This window comes from Notamacropus eugenii, chromosome 6, assembly GCF_028372415.1.
Source record: "Notamacropus eugenii isolate mMacEug1 chromosome 6, mMacEug1.pri_v2, whole genome shotgun sequence".
Taxonomy (NCBI): domain Eukaryota; kingdom Metazoa; phylum Chordata; class Mammalia; order Diprotodontia; family Macropodidae; genus Notamacropus; species Notamacropus eugenii.
This window is the reverse complement of record NC_092877.1, coordinates 369,436,633-369,454,612: the sequence shown is the minus strand read 5'-3', so window position 1 is coordinate 369,454,612 and position 17,980 is coordinate 369,436,633. Positions and strand designations below refer to the sequence as shown.

Genomic DNA, 17,980 nt, shown 5'->3' with positions numbered 1-17,980 from the left:
GTGAGTGTGTGTGTGTGTCTGTGTGTGTGTGTGTCTGTTTGTCTCTCCGTCTCTCCCTGTCTCTCTCTCTCTCTCTCTCTCTCTCTCTCTCTCTCTCTCTCTCTCTCTCTCTCTCTCTCTCTCTCTCTCTCTCTTTCTCTCTCTCTCACACACACACACACACACACCACAAAGAAGCCCAATTCTCAGCCCCCTCCATGGGCAACGAGTCATCCCCAGGAAGTTCACCTATACCTTGCCTGCTATTTCCATTCAGGCCTACAGAGCAGAGATGTCTCTGATGGCACATGGAAGCCTTGAAGGCTCAGCTGCCATTTTAAGACAATTGATGGAATCCCAGGAGGTGGCAAGAGGCCAAGCACTTGGGTTCTTCTTTCCAGTTCATCATAGTCATGCTTTGTGAGAGAGGTTCAAGGAGGTGAGGAACTCAATCTCATCTACAAAGGGCCCCACATCCTTCATAGAACAGAAGTTTCCCTCCACCACCACTTCCACCACAGGAGAATTCCATGCCCTTGAGAGCAGGAGCTCTTTTGCTTTTGTGGAGAGACTTAAATGGGGTCAAAGGGAATTGTTGAGTCACCCTCTGACAAGGACCAGAAGGCCTGTGAGGTCACTTCTGGCTCTCAGATTGTATGATCTTAGAAATATAGCTCATGCAATATATATATATCATACAATGGCTCATAACATCACCATAAGACTGGGTAATCAAGGAAAGGGGAGGGAGAGGGGGAGTAAGACCAGCTAGCTAATAAAAAGATAAAGCTGCCCTCCCTACTCTACCATTATGACTGTCCAAGAAAGAAGTAATCTGGTGAAGCCAAGATGGTAGAGAAAAGGCAGTGATTTGCCTGAGCTCTTCCCCAATCCCTTTGGATCACCTTTAAATAATACCATAAAACAATTCCTGGAGAAGTACAGAACCCGCAAAAGTATAGGGTAAAATAATTTTCTGGCCAAAGACAACTTAGAAGGTGATCAGGAAAGGTCCGTCATACCTGGCTGAGAGTGGAGCACAGACCAGCACATGACATGCCATCACAGACCCAGCCCCAGCAAAGACCCAGTCCCAATAAACCAAGAGCAGGCCTTGAATCAGCAGTAGCAGTATCTACTTCTGGAACTCTCAACCCACAGACAGTAATAGGATAGAACAACTGGTGAGAAGGAGATTACAGAACAGGAGATTACTAGCACTGAGGCAGGACTCTGTTGCTTTGCCCATACTCAGATTCAGGTTGCAGTCCTAGGTGGCAACCCCAAGATGAGGAAGAGAGCTAGCACACCAGAGTTTGCAGCTGCAGTGGAGCAAGGATCCTTATCATAGCTCCAGGGCAGAAAAGAATGCTTGTGATCACAGACAAGAACACAGGCCAGAAGAGCCATAAACACACCTCTCCTTAAACCATTCCACTTTGGACGAACTCAAAACTTGCATGTTCCTAGAAGTATCTCTGAAAATAGCTGCCCAAAACTCCTAAAGGTTGAGACAGTGTGCCTCCCATCCTGGAAGCAAGTGAAGAAATAGACTGGGGAAATGAGCAAACAACAGAAAATAATTCTGACCATAGAATTATGGTGATAAGGAAGGTCAAAATACACACTCAGAATAAGATAACAAAGTCAAACCTCCTACATCCAAAAACTCTTTCAAAAAAATATGAATTGGTCTCAGCCTATGGAAGAGTTCAAAAAGGATTTTGAAAATCAAATTAGTTAGCTAGGTGGCACAGTGGATGGAGCACCAGCCCTTGAGTCAGAAAGACCTGAATTCAATTCCAGCCTCAAACATTTGACACTTACTAGCTGTGTGACCTTGGGCAAGCACTTAACTAGCAAATGAAAGTTAATGACTTTATGAAAAATAAAGAAACAATAAAACAGAACCAAGAAAATGAAAAAATAGAAGATAATGTGAAATATGTCATTGGAAAAACAACTGACCTGGAAAATAGATACAGGAGAAATAATTTTAAAATTATTGAACTACCTGAAAGCTATGATCAAAAACAAAAAAGAGTCTAGACCTCCTCTTTCAAGGAATTATCAAGGAAAACTGTTCTGATATTTCAGAATCAGAGAATCCATTGATCACTTCCTGAAAGAGATCTCAAAATGAAAACTCCCAGGAATATTATAGCCAAGTTCAAGAGCTCCCAGATCAAGCAGAAAATATTGCAAGCAGCCAGTAAGAAATAATTCAAGTATCATGGAGCCACAGTCCAGATAACACAAGATTTAGCAGTTTCTAAATTAAAGGATCAAAGGGCTTAGAATATGATATTCAGTAGGGCAAAAGAGCTAGGATTACAAGCAAGAATCATCTACCCAACAAAACTGAATATAATCCTTCAGGGGGGAAAGGGGGAATTCAATGAGATAGAGAACTTTCAAACATTCTTGATTAAAAGACCAGAGCTGAAAAGAAAATTTGACTTTCAAATACTAGTCTCAAGAGAAGCATAAAAAGGTAAACAAGAAAGGGAAATCATACGGGACTTCATAAGATTAAACTGTTTACATTCCTACATGAGAAGATGACACGTGTAACTCAAAACAACTTTCTCATTATTAGAGCAGTTAAGAGTATATATAGACAGAGCATACAGGTATGCATTGAATATGAAAGGATGATAACTAAAAAAATAGTTGGGGAGGAAGAAATGGAAAGAATTTGGAACTCAGTTATAAAAATGAATATTAAAAATTGTTTTTACATGCAACTAGGGAAAAATATAATACTAAATAAATTCAAAAAAAAAGAAAGGAGATTCTTATCTTATCAGCCAATCAACACCCTCACAAAACCAGTTTGGCCTCCCACTGCAAATGCCTCATGGCAATGCAACTTTCCTTACACACAAATCTGGCCAAATGATTCCCCCATTCCATCAACTTCAGGGCCTTCCTATTGCCACCAGGAGCAAATGTAAACTCTTCTCTTTAATTCTTAAAGTCCCACAACCTGGTCCTAATCTATCTGTCTAATCTCATGGGACTTTAACACCTCCCCTTACCGCTCCCCCCCCCCCCCCCACACACACACACAAGCATACACTCTCGCGCACGTGCACTCTCTCTCTCTCTCTCTCTCTCTCTCTCTCTCTCTCTGCAATGCCGCCTAACTGGCTCCTCCCAAAAGGACAGTCCAATTCTCACCTTCATGCCTTTGTACTGACTATCTTCCATAGCCAAAATGCTTGCCCCCCCACTTCGGAGAGGTCCCCTCTTTCTTTAAGACACAGCCCAGAGACCAACTTCTGAAAGAACTCTCTCCTCATTCCCCAAACCAACAGTGCCTTCCCTCCCAAAGTACCTCAAATCTGACCACTTTGCCTATATTTGCACATACTAACTTTATATTTGTATTATACAGATATAATATATATGTATATGTATTCACACTTGTCTCACCCATTAGAATGTAAGGACCTTGCTATTCCTCAACCGGAAAGTAGTCAAAGGATATGAACAGTTGGTTTTTAAAGAATAAAATCCAAACTAACATTAGCGATAAGAAAAAAATGTTCCAAGTCACTAAGAAATAGAGAAATGCAAATTAAAGCAACTCTGAGGGTCTATATATTCAGACTAGCAAACAGGAGACCCAAAATGACAAAAGTCAGAGGGGCCAAAACAAAAAACCACATGAATGCATTGTTCCTGGAGCTGGGAACTGATCCAGACATTCTGGAAAACAATTTAGAACTGGGCGCCCAAAGTGCCTAAATTCTGAATACACCTTGATCTAATGATGCTGCAACTGAGCCTATACACTGAAGATTTCAAAGAAAGAGGACAAGGACCCTGGAAGGTAATCTATACAGATATGTATATGTGTGTATTATGTAATATATATAATGCATGTATGCATACATACACACAATACATAAACGCAATGAAATACTATTGCCACCATTTTCAGCTGGAGAAATATTGGGTAGAATGCTGAGCCTGGTGAGGCTTCAGATACTTGCAAGCTGTATTACTTTGGGGATGTCACAACCTCTGTCTGCCTCAGTTTCCTCATCTATAAGATGGATATAATAATAGCACCTACTTCTCAGCATTGTTGTGAGGATCAAATTGAGATAATGTTTGCAAATAGCTTTTAACACAGTCTCTGGTACATAATAGGCACTTCATAAAGGCTCATTCCCTTTCCTCTACTATTGTATCATAGGAAATTACAAAAGGGATGGTTTCAGAGAACCTGGGGAGATTTGAAAGAACTGATGCAGAATAAAGTAAACAGAGCCAAGAGAACAATTTATATGACAACAGCAGCACTATTGAGACAAAAGACATTGAGACGGGACCTGGCTCCCCTCTCACCCAGGTGGAAGAGCTTTCTCACTGACCTTTGAAGCTGCCTTTCACATTTGTGGGTTGGGAAGTCTGGGAACTGCAGCTGCTACCCGTGATTCTGTGCCCTGTCCTGTTCATGCAGGGCTGCAGTCAAGCCTGGGCTGCACTCCGCTCTGAGCCTGGTGACAGCCTTCCTGTCAGTCTTCTAAGCTGTCTTGAGCTGGAAACCTCTCAATCTCTCATTTTGTGGCTTCTGCTGCTCTAGAATTTGTTTAAAGTAATTATTTACAGGTATTTTATAGGCTATGGGGGCACAGCTGGAGCAGTCCATCTTTCTACTCGGCCATCTTGGCTCCACCCCAATATAAAATTTTTTCATTCATCTTTTTGTATCCCCAGAACCTACATGGCAGTTGCTCAGTAAATATTTGTTGCTTGACCGCTCAGTGAATTGCCAGGCTCTTTCAGAATGTCTTTGGTAAGTAGGAATGAGAATGAAAGAGAACAGGCCCATAGGACCTTAACATTTGCAAAGTACCTTACATAGGTTATCTCATTTGATGCTCACAACAAACAAACAAACAAAGGTACAATCATTGTCACCATTTTACAGATAAGGAAACTGAGACTAAGAGGGGTTGAGTGACTTGCCCACAGCCACACAACTAGCAAGTACCTGAGGTAAAATTTGAACCAATTGCATCTTCCAAACCTGGGTTAAGGTTATGCAAGATTCCTTGATAATTGCAACATAGACAAGGTTGATGAGCCTCTGACTGTCACTGGAACATGAGGTACAGAAGAGGAAAACATACTCAGTGCTGACATGAAGAAAATCCATTTGAAAGGAGAATGAGATTCCCCATAGATGGTGAGGTCCTGTAGATAACATGGGACAGGAAATGCCAACTAAAATCAGAGAGTCTGATAATTTTCACACAGGAAAAAGATACTCGGGTAAATTCTTTTGGTCCAGACATGATTGTAGTTGAATAGACATCCACAGGGCAGGGCTATCTGCACAGATACTGGAGAAATGGGCCATGGACCCATGATCTGGACCAAGAAGCAGATGGGAGGAAGAAGGAAGACTGGGTGGCCTTTGGGAAGGTGCCCAGCACCTTCAAGGATCCCAAGGTTCTCCCATCTTTGTAGTATCAGTGTTCTCTGCATAGTAGCTCATGGCCCTGCCCTTTCTAAGGAATCACAATTTTAGCCCACCCAAAGGGGAATGGAGAGATTCACAGCAAATATTGTGGACTCAGAATATAGACTGAAGCATATTTTTCCTTTATTTATTTTGCTTTCTTTTTTGGAACATGGCTAACGCAGAGTTATGGTTTGCATGACTTTATATGTGTAATGGGATAATGAGTACCATATTTCTTGCCTTCTATTCAATAGATGGGGAGAGAGTGGAGGCAGGGAGAAAATTTGAAAGTGAAAACGTAAAAAAGAAGTAGCGTATTAAGATGGCAATTGATTAGAAAGATGAAAATATACACAAGGCAGCATAAAAAGATATCAAACAGATGTCTAATCAGAAAAGGAGGGGAACTGACCACACAGTGAGAGCAAAGGACAGCAGCTGGGCAGCTCCCATTGATGGCATGAGATTCATGGAATTCCAAGAGCTCAAGAGGAATACTGGATGGGTCCCCTTTTGGAGAATTTATAGGACACATTGATCAAGTAACCCGGAAAGAGAAGGCTTGACTGAATTACTAGCAGTGTTGTTGGAGGGAGTGTCTCCAGCCACAAGGCCTCACATCCACTGAGGCATTGTCATACCCAGAAGAACATTAGTGACGTTACAGGCACCATTGAGAGAACACTGGCTACAGTTCAGAGTTCTCATATATCTGAGGGGACAAGAAAAGTTCTGTGTTATTCCTGAAGCCTAAAAACCCAAATGTTTGATGTTAAGATGAAACAAATCTAAGATTGATGGCCTAGTCACAAATTGGGCATACCTACCAGGGTCTACTTGTGACCAAGTTCAGTTTATGGTCTCAGACCCTCCAATCCCTTTTCTGCCATGTTTATAGATGACTTTTGTCAGTTCCATTTTTATATTTGAGAGAACCACAGAAAAAGATGATCAGGACGACTTGCAAAAAGATGAGTAATGAGACAAAGTTAACCATATAAATAATGCATACAGTCTAAGTTCCCAAAATTAGAATGCTCAATCTGGCTTTCATTCTTTGTCTTTATAACCCAGTATTTTCCATCTAGTACCATATTTGCTCTGCATAGTTCTTCCCTTTTTGGCTCAGATGTTTTCATTCTATAATGGGCATGAGTAGAGACCCTTAGAAACCCTCATTCATCTTTGAGAAAGTCTTACCTCCATTCATTAAATAACAGCAAGGCATCCAGGACAGCAATTTGGTATATTGGTCTAAGAATCTTCCTTTCCGTCAACAAGTTCTTAGCTCTTAAAATAAAAGAATGTTAAGAAACTGCTCCCGTATGCATAATTGGGACCCAGAGCTTTTGGCCAAGTAGATTGCCAGAATTTTCTTTCACTTTCCCCAATGATCAGACACGGTGACCCACAAGCATAATGCCTGCTCCCAGGGAAGCCAAGGAGTGCTGAGCAGCAATGGGCTAGGCCACTTAATCGGGTCCTCATTAAATGCAGCATCAATATGGGGAGCCCTTGGAAGCAGGGAGCCACCACACTGTCTAAAGAGGGGTGAAAGGGCCCAGGTCAGAAATGAGCAGGTCAAAGCTCCAATGGGGACCAGTAATGTGAACAGGCTTGTGAATGACTCCTGTATCTAGAGAGAGAGACAGAGAGAGAAGAAGGAAGGAAGGGAAAAAGAAAGGAAGAAAGAAAAGAAGGAAGGAAGGAAGGAAGGAAGGAAGGAAGGAAGGAAGGAAGGAAGGAAGGAAGGAAGGAAGGAAGGAAGGAAGAAAGGAAGTTGCAAACTGGCCCCAGACCAGACTGTGCTGCAGCCCAACTCTGTATTTTCTCTCAGCCATTAGACTGTAAGCTCCTGTAGGGAAGAGACTGTCTTCTGCTTTTTTTGTATCCTCTGTGCTTAGTAAAATGCCTAGCACATAGTAGACACAATAAATATTTATCGACTGACTAATTTCCCTACAGTGCTAAAGATGCTTATAGGCAAACAAAAGTCATTCCTTTCCCAAGAGGAGGAAGAGAGAAGAAAGGAGAATGAGTGCTGCCCATTTGTTCTCCCTCCCTGCCCAAATTAAAGGTGAATAGAGAGGTGCTGCTTGGTGCCTTTTAAAATTTAGCCCTTCATCAGTCCAGTTAAGAGCCAAACAGATACTTTCAGAGAGCTCCTCCAAAAGGGCAATTTCTGTTTGAAATAAGAACACAAATAGGGAGCAAAGGACTAACGTGGTGAAAACGTTGTTTTTATCTTAAAATGGGAATGGGAAAAAGAATAAATGACCCAAAATGGTAACTGCCCAGAGCCAGTCATGTCTTGTTTTTCACTTCAGATGGAAACTTAGACCTTGAAGAATAGATTTTACATTTCTCCTTCCTTTGTAAAGAATGGCAGAGAAGTTGGTAGACAGCATCCGAGTCCTTAGTCCCAGCAATCTGCCCAGCGAGCAATGGCCAATACTTCCAAAAGGCAACCTATTTAAAGGCAAGGAAAGCGAAGACAGCAAAGAGAGAGTTTGGAAACAGCCACTTGCCTCATTGCAAGAAAACACTCCCTTGACAGGCACATTCTGAGACTGCCTAAGCAGAGGCACGATCCCATGGTGGGGCGTTCCTCTGTTGGGGACAATGCATTTCTAATTTCTTCCATAAACAGCCAGAGAGCCAGGGGGACACAGGGTCTGTTGTATTCCCTCAGGCCATTAGCCCACCAAGTCTGATACCACTGGCCCACTGAGTCTGGCCAAAGCCAATAGCTGATGGTTTTAAAGAATGTAGAAAAATTACAAAACCAAAACCTATCTGACTCTGCAAGGAACTTAAATTAAAAAGTGCCTTAAACTAATTTTTAAAAGACCAGCTGCAGAACAGTATTTAAAAATAAAAAGAGCTGAGAGAGAACTTAAAAAAAAACCTAAATGGTAATTTTGGAGAGTTGGGGGAAAGAACAGGGTTGAAAAACAAATGCTTTGTTTAAAAAAAATCACAAAAAGTGTCTGCTCCTTAAGCAAGCAACATGGCAAAGTGGATAGCAAGCAGACCTCAAAATCAGGAAGACTCAAGCCCCACGTAAGAAACATATGAACTATGTGATTCTGGGCAAGCCACATTAAAGGTTGAGTAGCTCCAGCATCTCTGAAAACACTGACCTGCACTGGCAGAGGGAATTTCCTTACTGGGAGTTCCCAGCACCAATGAAATCACAGGTCTAGACTCTCACCTGCTTACCCTAAAATACACATAAAGTGTCTTTTCTCTGTGACCACCCATTAGGAACTAGAAAATTTTCATAAAATGCAAATGAAGATATCTTATTGGTCAGCATAATCATTCCTGTGTGAATAAAATGCTTTCACAGAATTATAAGATTTTGGAGGATACTTAGAGATGATCTAGTCCAGCCTCACCTCCTGTTACACTTTACAATTGGGAACCTGAGGTCTAAGGAAGTTCAGTCACACTTCCCTAGGTCCTAAAGACCTAGTGATGACAGGATTCCGGTCCAGTTCCTTGAACTCCCAATTCAGTGATATTTCCACAGTACCACACTACAAGAAACTCATATTTTTATTCCAAAACCTCAAAGAAATCTGCAATTATTGTGATTCAAGCCAGCTTTACTGATTAAAAAAGGTCCTCACACCATACAATAAATCAGCTCTCCTTACAGTCTTGTGTTTCTAACTACTAAGCAACATAAACAGTCTCCATAGCTCAACGTCTAGGGCTGGTGGCTTCACACAGACTAACGAACACACAGTAGAGATCCATCCAGATGTACTCTTCAGGGCTAGTTTCCTAAAGTCTTCTATTAGGGTTGGATTTTTAATTTTTCATTTTAGAAGGGAAAGCCAAGTGTTTGTTTTTCCCTTGAAATGCCTGCTGCTTTGAGGCAACCATGGGGAAGTAAAGACTACACAACTTGGTTAATCAGTAATTTTGAAGAGTGAAAGCCCCACCCCCACTCCAGCTAATACTGTGCTCCCAGTGCACTGTGAGGGCCCACACCATTCATCAGGTCAGGGCTTGACATGGACATGACTGGGCACAGCCTTATGAGTGCCAGACTGGAGCTGCCTGATTTAAAACATGTAAAATCCTGGGCACAACTCTAAGCATCTGGTAGAAAGCCTCAAATAGATAGCATCTCTCGTATATTGACAAACTTAAGGTTTGTGACTCATCTTCCATTGTCTTTTTAGACTGGGTCTCCCTATCTCATCCAGGATGGAAGTGTGGGGGCTACTAGTGGCATGATCCTAACTCTGATCTGCACAGAAGCTTAGGCCCATTCTGTCTCCCACCTGGGCATGTTTATCACCTCAGGCAGCCTAGTAGCCCCATACTTTCAGGGGTTTCTGATATTAGTGCTAAACTCCAGGGGTCTACACCCAGTTGGCTTTAGCCCACTGCAGCTCAGAATCCCCAAACTCAGCATCTTCTGTAGCCAGGACTACAGGTGGGCACCAACACACCTTGTCATTCACTTTCATGGAGCTCCATTGTCCTCTCTGCTTTCCCCTTCTCTGTAGCCATGAAACCTTCCCTCTGCTTATCATGATATAGTGGGAAAGGTTCTGGATTTGAATGCCAGCTCTTACACACCCACCTCAGTTGCTTGAGGCAAACAATTTCCCTTCTCTTGGTCTCAGTTTCCTCATCTGTAAAATGAGGGGGTTGACCTAGATGACCTCTAGAGAATCTTCCAGTCCTAAATCTCTGATTCTATGCTCCCTTTAATCCTGGATCTTAACTCCAAGGGGGATGAAGACGGCCAGGGAGAAAAAGGAGGCTGGCTCATCCCATTCATGGTGATGGTACTTTGTTGTCAGCTGTTGGATGCTCCATTGTTCCAGGGTCTGGAACTCCCCTCAAAACATTCCCTTAAACAGTCATCCCTGCAAGATCTGGTCCCACTCACAAAAGAAAGACATAGGAAGATTCTAACATTAAAAAAGAAATAAAAAGAATCACAAATGCAAGAATTGGACAAAATTTCATCAGGCTGTTGCCTTAACAGAAAAATATTTCCACAAACACCACTGGTGATTTAAAAAGCAGCCACACAGCTGAACAACCAAACCAGGAACTGCATGCAAGGGAGTCACGCTAATGTGGGAAAACTCGTAATGAACACAGATGAAAACTAACATTCAAGAAGAATCCCAAAACCCAGAATCACAAAATTGGTGAGGTGGAAAAAATATTGGTGGCCATCAGGCTCAACCCAGACAGAAAAAAATCCTCACCATAACACACCTATGTCACTCCCATGTCACACAATCAAACTGGTCATCATCCATGCAGGACCTCCAAAAACATCCTAGTATGGAGCCTCAAATGGTCTCTTTGCAACTTCTACTCACTGTTCCTGGTTCTGCCCTCAGGGCCAAGCAAACCAAGCTTAACCTGGAGGCAAATATCTTATCAGAAATCAGACAGAAATGTCTACTTTTTGACAGTGTATATGGAAGAAGAAGTTTCTTACATAAAAAAAGACTATCCAGAAACACTTTCCCACGTCTAGATCTTTCTTTTTCATTCTGAACTTAACACCAAGTAAAATGAGCATTTCCATCTGTAGAATACCACAGAAAAAAAGGATGGTCAATGAAACCATGAATCTCCCCTTTTTTCTTTTGCTTTTAAGTACCTAATAAATTCTAATAAAAACAGTGTTCTGAACATCTGTTGTCCAGTCCTTTCAGTCCTGTCTGATTCTTTGTGACCCCATTTGGGGTTTTCTTGGCAAAGACAAAGGAGTGGTTTGTCATTTCTTTCTCCAGCTTATTTTACAGATGAAAAAAGTGAGGACAACAGGGTTAAGTGACTTTCCCAGAGTTACACAGCTAGTAATTATATGAGGCTGGATTTGAATCAGAAAGATGGGTCTTCCTGATTCTGCTATGCTACTATACTATGATGACACCTAGCTTCCCTTGCTATGTACTAAGTCTTCATTCATTCACTCCACATGTAACTTTCAAAGCTGTCCTGCTTCTCTGTGATTCTTTCTAACCTTCTAATTTTCTTCTGTGAGTTTTAAAATGCCTACATGATCCTTTTTTCTTTCTATTGTTTTAGCAGCCCTGTCCCAAAGTCCCTTTCTCCCATTTCTGTTCCTACCCTGGCCCCTGCCAAACTGGCACTTTTCATGCAATGTAGACAGATGGTGTCTGGTGGACAGATGGACAGAATTACGAATTCTTGAAGAATTTGGATCTGCTATCCCGAGTCTCATACAAACACAATGATGTTTAGTAACAACAAATGACTCTGGTTTTAAAAAATTCACTAAGATCATCTTTTAAAAACCACAGTCATTTTTTTTTGAAATTCCATGAGGTAGAAATGGATATTTGTAACTTTCCCTCACATGCACATGTTCATATGTACATGTATACATGATATAGTGGAGAGAGTACTAAATGAGAGCACTAAATCTGCCTCTGAAATTAGAGATGTGATCACAGTCAAGTAATTTAACTTCTGCGAAGCTCATCTTTCAAGTGAAAGGACTGGCTCTCTGAGGACTTTAAATCCCATTTACTTAAAATTAAAAGGCCACCCTGGTTATCCATTCCATATTTTTCCCTCCCCGTTTGATGAAACTGACACTAGATCCCTCTCAAGCAAAAGAAATTTTGCTTTTGGTATCAAAGAAATTTGAGATTCCAATGATCTGGGCTTAAATGATGTTCGTTGTAGCCAATGCCAACTTCGAAAGAAAGCCCTTGTGAGGGGGGAGCCTCGTCTCCATCTCTCTGGATATCCTCACTAGCTGAATTAGATCAATTGAGCTGAGTCGGGTACCGAGTCAATACTGTTTGAAGTTATCATCCCTTCCACACAATCCACAGCCAAGTGATAGTTTCCTAGACAAAAAGTGATATGCAAACAAGAAAGGCTGTTCTCTAGAAACAGTGTCATTCTTTGACCTTATAACTTGGAGAACAGTACTGGGGTAATAGAGGAGTGATGGACTTTCTTTTTGTTCAGTCGGTGTCTGACTCTTTGTGACTCCAGCTTTGTGACCCAGCTGGTAAGAGTCTGAAGACAGATTTGAACTCAAGAAGATAATCTTCCTGCCTCCAGGCCCAGCGCTCTATCTACCTCTCCACCTAGCTGCTCCTAGATGGAAGAATCTTACCTGGGGTATAACATCCTACCCCTCTAGTGAACCATGTTTTAAGATTGGTCAGCTTGTCAGTGGATGTCAAGGTTTAAGATTATTGTCGATTCCATATTCTCAGAATTGTGTGTGTGTGTGTGTGTGTGTGTGTGTGTGTGTGAGCCACAAAAGTCTAGCCCTTGTTCCAGTCACTGTCTGGAAACCTCTTTAGGTGCCACTGCTCCAGCTTTCCCAGTCTTCTGGGCACTGACAGAGTACACAGTCACATCCCTTCAAGCATACACAGTAACAGGTCATTTTCTTCAATGGCCATTCCTGCTGCTCATTAGGCCATGAAACGTGGGCCCAAAACAAAGAGCTACTGAATCACACCCACGTCTTATCTCAATCCAGGAAACCTAAGAACCACAATGTCTCCCCAAACTTGATGCTCCATTTGTCAACCTTAGTCTGAGTAAGGGGACAAGCTCTGCATTACAGAGTGCAAGAAGTTTGGGGGGAAGGGGGAGTGAAAAAACCAAAGGAGAAAGAAATGAAACCTCCTGTTGTTTTGTTGGGGGTGGGGGGAGGCAGGAGGACAGGAGACGCTCCTCATCCTGTTCTCATAAATCGTAGAGGTTTTCTTACCTGAGCTAACAGAGGAGAAATCTAAGTAACATTTTTTAAAAATCAATTCATAAAGCACCAGTTCCCCAGTCCAGTACCCTGATTGCCACCGGACCAAACTGTTTTCCTTAAGCCTAGCAAAATTTCATTTTTAGTCTCCAATCTTGAAATCATAGTGGATTATCAACTCTTTGAGGCCAGCTTTAGGTCCTCTTTATGCCTTGAACATAGCAGGCACTGGACAAATAGCTTCTGAATAAAGAGTAAAATATTTTATAAAAAGCTTTCCAAGCACACATCATTTTATGTTGCTAGGTAGAAGATTCTTGTTAGATTCTGAGGACTTTGATTTTTAAAATATTCATAGCTATTCCAATGTGCCTGACAGATAGCAGAGACTGAGACAAGTAATGGATCGAAACATGGTAGGCAAAAAAATTTCTTCTGAAGATGAAAACAAAATTGTCAGTCAGAAGCAAATGATCTAATCTCTAATGGCTTATGAATTTCACGTGGCCATAAATGGAGACCCTCTATGCCCATCCCTTTTCTCTTTGTCTCTTCCACCACTACCCTCTCTCTGTGGCCTCACCCCCAAGCATTTCCAATCTCATTATCCTCTCTCTGCTAAAACTGCTTTATGCCGTTTCCCTCTTGGAGTCAACAGAAACACATGTCACTGAGACTTAGGGAATTCTAGCCAGCCACAAGCTATGCAACTGGGTTATAAAGTTGCAGAATCTGAAAACTTAGTTTGTTTTTAAAATCATCTCTTTATCCAAAAGGTAAAGGTTTGATGGCCGGAGGAGGCAAGAAGGAAGGAAACCGTTGTAACAATTTATCAAGCTGGCTGGATCAGATGAGGGGTAACAACCTTCAGCTAATTCTGCTGATTAAGGGGTTTAAGAAAATTATCTTCCTACTCAAAATATGAATGAGCTTTTGTTGTCCTTGGAAGTGAACTTAGGGCCCCCAATATTACTTTACTCCACGGCAAAGAATAAGCCTTATTTACTCCATCTTTTATTCCAAGAAGAGCTTTTCAATTTCTTATTCGATGTGTATACAGCCCTCGCTATATTTTCCAAGATAAAGCCTAACCCAAAAGAGCTGTGTTTATTCAGCAGAAACCAAATAACAATTTAAAACTGGTGGCATCTGAAGAAGAGGGAAAGACAAACCCCTCAGGCTGTTGACACACACATCTCCCGAAAGGTGTATACTTTCTTCAAATGTCAGGCTGTGAGCAAATAAAGGCCGACAATACCTTTTTTCAGGACAAGGACAATTCCTATCCTAAGAAAAGGCCAGAAGGCTCAGACTAAGCTTTCACTTGCCGGCTTCTCTGACTCAATTAACAGGTTCTGCAAGACTACAAAGCTAATGCAGGAAAGGAGGCAGAACTGCCTCTGGAAAAGCCATCAAGGCCCCTTCCAAAGCTTTGACCCCCTTCAGTCGGCCGGCCAGCTTTGCGCTCTCCGGTTTGTTTACTTTAGAAGGCATCCCAGGCCCATAAACTCTGCACATGAATGGAAAGGCTGGAGAGGCAGACCGACAGATCCCAAGCATCTCCTCCTTCACCCACCCGAGAAGGAAGGAACATCTGAACCCTTCGAGAGAGCCCCTGGCTGGTGGGAGAGGGCGTGTTAAGTTAACTCCCATTCGTCTGCCCAGTTAAGGGGAAGTGGGGGAGAGGAGGAGAGCGCTCATCCCAATGCCAGAAGTGACTTCTCAGACCAGTTTCAGCCTGAGCAAAACCTCTGATTGCTGGCCCAAAGCATCCTCTAGGATTTAGACCTCCCGATGATTCAGACCGACTGAAAAAGAAATGAAATTAGACGCTAAAATGCAGGCTCCTTACGTCCAAGTGACGGCACAGATGAAATTGCTTCATTTTACTTTGTGAGTGGTTGTCTTCCCTTATCTATTGGCCCTTTGCATCTCTGCCCCATGCCCAAGCTTCGGTACAGGTGCTTGGCACACAGTTGGTGCCTAAAGCATGTTGCTGAATAGAATGGAGGAGGAAAACGGGAGAAACAGCTATGTACGTTTCATACTATGGTTGGCACCGAGGATTCTAGGCTAGGAACGCAAATACATGCTCTCAAGAGCGCTAGAGCAAAGCCTCCCTGGGGACGGCCCCATTCAGGCAGACTTCAGCTTTTGATTGCCACCTGGCACCACCACCCCCCTTCCCTTCCCTCCTCTCCCTAGCCAAGGACCCTGAACGCCGCCGAGTTCGTTCACTCGCGTAGTTTACCTCCTGGGAAATGCTAACTTATTCGCCCCCCTTCAGGCTAGCGATAACCTTCCCGAGCAGCGTCTGGGAAAGGATGGACTGCAGTCCATCGGTTATCCCGCGGCAAGAGGAGGAGGAGCCTGGTGAAACTCTCGGTGGGTAACACACGCTCCTCTCCTAGAGGAAGGAACAGCTCTCCCCGCCCCTAGGCGTCTGGGTCACCTCTGGGAGATCCAGAGAGACGCACTGCTGGGGGTCCGTGAATCCCGGGCGGGGGAGCAGTGCATCCTGAAGCGTCACCTGAGGAAAGCATCACTCAGCCCCACTCCTACACACACACACACACACACACACACACACACACACACACACACACACACACATACATATACATACTGTACTAAGCAGATAATGCTCCTGCACACGTGCGTGCACCATCGCATCTTCAGCCTTGGCACGTGAGGCATTGCCTACATCCACGTCCCGGGAAGCCCAGAGCGAAGGTTCCATACCCGAGAGGGGGTTGGAGTATTTTTGGAACTACTGAGCGGGGGCTCCATCCACCAGGTGGGTATGCCTGGAGCCACAGAGCAGAGCCTCCATCCTCAGGGGGGTAGGGATGGGGGGCTTTACAGTCCCACTAAGGGAAGATCCCTCTCTACTCAGGGGGAAGCCTGCGGGCAAACTTAAGGTTGGCTTTCTGGACATCTTGGCAGCCGTCAACCCAACAATCCAGCTCTCCTGTCTCGAACGAATGCCTGCCGGGTCTGTGCCAGGAGGTGGGTGGGCATACAAAGACAAGAGAAGGGGTTTCCAAAGCAGCATGCCTGCCCTCCGGAAGACCACAATCAAGTCCCCCGCCGTCTGCCTCCCCTTTAGCCCTTACCTCCTCCCGCCCGGGGCAACTGGCAACGCTGGGGGCCCCGAGACTCCCGAGGGAAGAACCCTTCCACTAAGCTGGTGGATCTTCCTCGTCCTCTGGCAGTCCTCGGCAACACTTGCAAGACCGCTCTTGTCCCTAGAGGGGAAAAAAAGGAGGGGGAGCAGCTCGGAGAGCGAGAGAGCCTTCTGTCCTCCACAAGCGAGTCCCCTGAATGGGCAGCGGTGGGAAGGAGTGGGGGCCGCTACTGCCTCTGGCCCTGCTGCCGCCACAAGCTTCTCTCCCATTCAAACCTCGGGCCGCCCCGGCCCCTGCACCCCGCCCCCCACCTCGTTGCCCCGAAGCTCCCGAGGAAACCAGGAACTGGAGCCCAGGAGAATGGAACGGAGCTCCGGGAGCCGGAGGCAGAGGGCAAAGGGCTGGGGGCCGGAGGCAGGGAGCGCTGGGAGAGTGAAGTGGGAGAAGAGGCCGCGGGACGAGAAAGGAGGGCAGGATCACCTCGATTCCTAACCTCATTCCAACATCGTCCCCCACCGCAACACCCACTCAGGTCCAGCCCTTAGTTACCTAACCCCAGGGTCTGGAAAGTGAAAAATTGTTTTGTCTAAAGCAATCCTCCTTTTTTTAAAAAAAAAAAATTCCCCTCAAACACAGGACCCCAGTTTTGCTCTCCAAACTTCAGATGCGAAGGAGGGAGCAAGAAGGTAATTGTAAGCTAGTAGATATGGACAATCAAGGAACTTATGGACAAGTAAGCAACTGGCCAACACCTGCCCAAAAGGTGGGTATCAGCTGCAGAGCATGTAGCGAGATTACCCCTGACCAATCAGTTCCAGCGCAGTCCAATCTGGCCTTCCCCATCCCATCCCATCCTATCCCAGCTCCTATCCCATCCCAATACTTTGTGGGGATTCACAGGCAAATATAGGGTTTCCAGAGCAATTAGTCAGAGGGCTTTTTTTTTTTTTTTACTGTGCATAAAGACAAGACAAGCCATGCAGTTCTAAGATGTGCCCTTCAAGGGTTATTCAGAATGCTCTCAAGTGGTTTCCCTCCAGTGACATTTCTGCAAGAATCTTTTCCCCATCTGTGTAACTGGAATGTCTATTTGTGAGTATGTCGCCAGCAGTACTACCACCACTACCACCACCCTTGTTTCTGGTAATTATTACTTAAACTCTAATAACTTGTTTAAAGGAACAGGGATCCTTCACATTCCGTGTAATTCAGTGATTTCCTCTAAATGAGGATGCTGCAGCAGAAATTCCTCCCCTCTAAAACCCTGTCATTTACTACTTTGTAAAAAGCAACTTTTTGCCCAAGTGAGGGGGAAAGTTTCCTAGTCAGAAATGTGATGATAGCTGAAGCTCGAATAGCAATTTAAAATTTTTGAAGCTGTTTTCCCTGCATGACTTCCTCTGAACCTCCTGCCCACCTAGTGAGTCAGGCTCCCAGGGTTAAAATACAGGACTAGAAGAGATCTCAGAGGTCAGCTAGCCTATCATTCGAATGAGGAGGCATCTTAGGCCCAAAAGGATTATATGGCATCCAAAATCACACATTGTTTTGGACATAAAGTTGGAACCTAGCTCCAGCTAACTCCAGAACCAGGGATTTTCATCACCCCTATGCTGCCTCTCCATCCCCATTATCTAGGTGGGGAAAGTG

General features: G+C 43.9%; 1 protein-coding gene across 5 annotated transcripts in view; it reads right to left on the bottom strand.

Moving 5' to 3' along the window:
• PLCH1 (phospholipase C eta 1) overlaps positions 1 to 17,194 on the bottom strand; it is a 246,264-nt gene extending 229,070 nt beyond the window's left edge. For 2 of the 5 annotated variants that reach the window (XM_072618668.1, XM_072618670.1), the window contains exon 1: positions 16,319 to 16,789. The gene's annotated coding sequence lies outside the window, so the exon portion shown is untranslated. Of the gene's footprint in view, positions 1 to 16,318 lie in introns of all 5 variants that reach the window. The other 3 variants (XM_072618673.1, XM_072618672.1, XM_072618671.1) reach the window with 3 other exon arrangements.
• Between the last annotated feature and the right edge of the window lie 786 nt (positions 17,195 to 17,980).